Source organism: Corvus brachyrhynchos, unplaced genomic scaffold, assembly GCF_000691975.1.
Source record: "Corvus brachyrhynchos isolate BGI_N302 unplaced genomic scaffold, ASM69197v1 scaffold167, whole genome shotgun sequence".
In the NCBI taxonomy this organism is placed as follows: Eukaryota; Metazoa; Chordata; class Aves; order Passeriformes; family Corvidae; genus Corvus; species Corvus brachyrhynchos.
In genome coordinates, this window is record NW_008239547.1 from 2,349,461 (window position 1) to 2,353,491 (window position 4,031).

The following is a 4,031-nucleotide window of genomic DNA, read 5'->3' on the forward strand; positions in this document are numbered from 1 at the left end:
CGGCCACACCATCCCCAGCCGGGCAAGGGAGGGATTGTCCTGCTCCGCTCTGCACTGGGGCGGCCTCACCTCGAGTGCTGGGGGCAATTCTGGGTGCGACAATGTAAGAAAGATATTAAACTATTAGAGAGTGTCCAAAGGAGGGTCATGAGGATGGTGAAGGGAGGAGAAGCTGTATTAGGTCACTTGGTCTGTTCAGCCTGGAGAAGAGGAGGCTGAGGGGAGATCTCATTGTGACCTTCAACATCCTCACAAGGAGAAAAGGAGGGGCAGACACTGATCCCTTCAGTCTTGTGACCAGTGACAGGACTCAAGGAAATGGCACTAAGGTGAGTTAGGAGAGGTTTAGGTGGGATATCTGGAAAAGGTTTTTCACCCAGAGAGTGGATGGGCACTGAACAGCTCCCCAGGGAAGTGGCTGCAGCACCAAGCCTGACCAACTTCAGGAAGAGTTTGGACAATGCTCCTGGGCACATGGTATGATTCTTGGGGTGTCCTGCACAAGACCAGGAGTCAGACTCAATGATCCTGATGGGTCCCTATGATTCTGTGATTCCCGCACTACTTCATGTTACACTTTTCAAACACAATCTGTTCTGCATTATTGTCTGTGAAATGACACAGAGACCGGCCATCAGAACAAGCCAACACAGTGACAGAGCATCTGTGGCCAAGGGGGCAGATGCCACTTGTCACCTCTGTTTGCACATGAGAGTGCAACTGGTGAACAGTTCAATTAATGATTTTCCAGAAGATCCCTTCAATGCAAAAACATTTATGGGGGTAAGACACCAAAAACTTGTAATAAATAGGCAACACAGCTCCAACCACAACTAACTGATCCTCTAGCTAAGGCAGAGAGGAATTCGTGTATCAAAGTACACTTGTATTGCCATGCAGCTGGAAACTGGGGACCTACAAAGATAGGGAGCATCTGTACACAATGTAGGTGAGCTGAAAAAAACCTAACTGATTCTGCAAAGACACAGATTTACACAGAATGGGCTCAGAGGCAGAACTGGAGGCAAAACTGAGCATTTCAGGGATGAGAAAGCATAACAAAGAGGACATTCTATCCCCACTACATGAATGAGGAACTAAGGAACAAGTATTAACCAATTAATCAGATATTCAAAGAAACAGGCACAAAATCACTGAAAAAAAGCACAGATCCATATAATAACCTATTAAGCTGCTACAATACAATTTTATCATGATTAATATAATATTTCATGTGTTTGTTTATTCCATCTCCTGAACAGTCCCTTAAACATTAAGGTTTAAAAGTAACAACCTGAACACGAAAGGGGGCATATTTTGAGAACCTCAAATGTAATTTAAATGAATCACAGAATTATTCAGGTGGAAGCAAACCCTGGAAGGTCTCTTAGGCTCACATCCTCCACAAAGCAGGGCTAGTGATGAATTCAGACCATTTTGTGAGGGCTCTTATCCAAGAAGTGCCAAATAGAGGGGAAGATGTCCCTCAATATCCTGGCTATGTTCTTTCTTATTGGTACAGACCAGGACAGTGTTGCCAAACTTAATAAGAATATCCTGTCTCCTCTCTAGGTCATGAAAGTTGTTTAAACAAGATGGACCCTGAAGAATGCCACTTGTAAGCAGCCTTCAGACAGAATATGAACACTTAAGCAGTATCCCTGAGATCTGATAATTCCGTTTTTCTATGTATCCAGCAGTACAGCTGGACTGTACGGCACAAGGATCTAGACTACGGCATAAGGATGGTATCACTGAAGAGCTCAAAACCCTTGCTGAAGTCAAGGTTGGTGACCACCTTGTGTTTTTCCTCTCATTCACAGATCTACTCATCTCTCATTACAGAAGGCAATCCCATTAGTCAAACAGTTGGTAAATCCATGCTATTCCAAATCATCTTCTCCTTCCTTTGCCCAGAAACTAGTTCCAAGAGGACCAACTCCATGATTTTCCTAAGGACTGAGATAAGGTCAATTGACTGTCTTCCCTGAATTGTCCTTCTCATCATTTTTCAATTTGGGTGTACCATTTGCTTTTTTCCAGTTAACAGGGACCTCTTCCAGTCCTCATAATCCTTCAAAGATAGTATCTCTGCAATGACACCAGCCAACTCTGTCAGCACCTTCACATGCATTTCCCTGGGTTGCATGGACAGGTATGGGCTGAGCTGTACTGGAGCTGTCTTAAGAATACCTTCTTTATCCAAATTGGTAATGATTGTGGGTTTTGTTTCCTTGTGTTTGTTGTTGAGTTTTGGCTGTTCTGTGGTTTCTTTTTTTTGGGGGGTGGTGGGGAAGCAAGGGAGAGAGGTATTTAAGGAAATTGTGTAGTTAACTGAATCATACACACATGGGAAAAAATTTCACAGACAGACTTTCGCACAGACACCATCAGGGATGCTTTAATAGGGATTATTAACAGAGAAAGGTGATTTCTCCTCCAATCCATACGGATTCAGTTTGCCAAAGCTTTTCTTCACTGGTAATAAAAAATTACTGGAAAAAACTAGCTTCCCAAGGCTAAAGTCATCCTTCACATTTATTCTTCAGGCACGGCAATCATGCAAGCAATGTTTCAACACCTCAAAAGACTGTAAGAAGGAACTGTGTTATTTAGTAAATGTATTGCAGACCACATTACCATTTGTAACACTAATTGGGCATCTTAGGTTAAACAAACAACATGAATATGTGGCCACAAAGCTTAATTCAACAAGTATGTATTTTATCAAATAAAGATTCAGATCATAAAATGTAACAGCTGTGTAGTAATAGACACTTAAAAACAGCTTTACATTTCACATGAAGAATGCTGAGACAGGATGCACACCCAGGAACAAAAAAGTTGTCCGACATACAATTTCCCAAACTGCACACATTGAAGGAGATAACCGTATTTTAATGTTATTGGCTTTCTGACAACCATACCAAACTCTTGGATTAGGTATTTGTTTATAGATGCTCCTGTAGTATTTAATGCAATTTTGGTTATGCAGATCTTGTGTAAATGTAACAGCGATCGATTGTAAAAAGGCCAGCCTTCTGCAGAAGGCTACAGAGAGGTAGCTTATGCTGCTGTCTGTAAAGCACAGGGCTAAATGAGTCATTACAAACATTATTTTCATTCAACTGAGGCACAGATGTCAAGGTTCCTTACAGACTCAGATGGCATCTACCTGACAGCCATTACAGTAAGTATTTTAACAATTGCCTCTCTATTTCTTCAATAGCTCAAACAACAGGCTATGCCTTTGGGATGCAATTTAAGAATGAATCTTACATGTCAAATTAATTTGCTTATGTAAGAAAAGAAAGAACAAACTATCAAGTACTCATTAGTAGAATTAAAAAAGCCGTAATCCTCTCTTTATGAAAGGACTGACAGGATGTGCCAGTGACCCTGCAGCACTGGCTTTAGAGGCACTGCCTTACTGATTTCAGCCCTTTGCCAACAACTGTTTTGCACTCCACATCCTTGGCCTGTCCAAGTAGTCCACAGTACACGACACCACAACAGGCTCTGCACTGTCATGATGTACAACAATGCCTTGCTCTGAAGTATTCTTCCTTTAAAATCTTGCCCTATGTCTAATACACCCTCTGTGCCTCTCAGGTTAGATTTGCTCCAGCTTGCTATAGGAAGCACTTCTCTTAAAGTACAGCCACATGGACCGGATGTCCCTTCCTTGAACTCAGCAGCAGGCGGGACACAAAGGGTCGAGAAAAGGCTGCTGAGGCACAAGGGAACAAGGCAGAGCACAGCAGGGAAGTGGCACCAGTGAGAAGACTGCAGAAAAGAAGGAGAGAGCATGGATGTATTGGGTTGACCCTGAGTTGGTGGACAGTCTTTAAGACCAATTACGCTTCTCACAATTTACATATTTAAACCGCACAGAAAGGTGGGACTTCCCCTTTGGTCGGAGCTCGCCGGCTGGAAGGTGGGGGGGGGCTCCAAGCCTCCCGGCCCCGCCGGGCCAGGCCGGGGCCACTGCCCCTTCCCCCCTTTCCCAACACTGCGGCACGGCCCCCGGG

At 43.6% G+C, this 4,031-nt stretch overlaps 1 protein-coding gene and 1 long non-coding RNA gene across 3 annotated transcripts in view; one reads left to right on the forward strand and one right to left on the reverse strand.

Annotated features, from left to right (window-relative positions):
- Window positions 1-4,031, reverse strand: part of ARHGAP21 (Rho GTPase activating protein 21) — an 88,064-nt gene that overhangs the window by 18,598 nt on the left and 65,435 nt on the right. The gene's annotated exons all lie outside the window — the stretch shown is intronic.
- Window positions 158-4,025, forward strand: LOC108448471. Its single transcript, XR_001864360.1, has 3 exons — window positions 158-1,786; window positions 2,044-2,155; window positions 3,613-4,025. It is a non-coding gene; the product is annotated as an uncharacterized LOC108448471 (long non-coding RNA).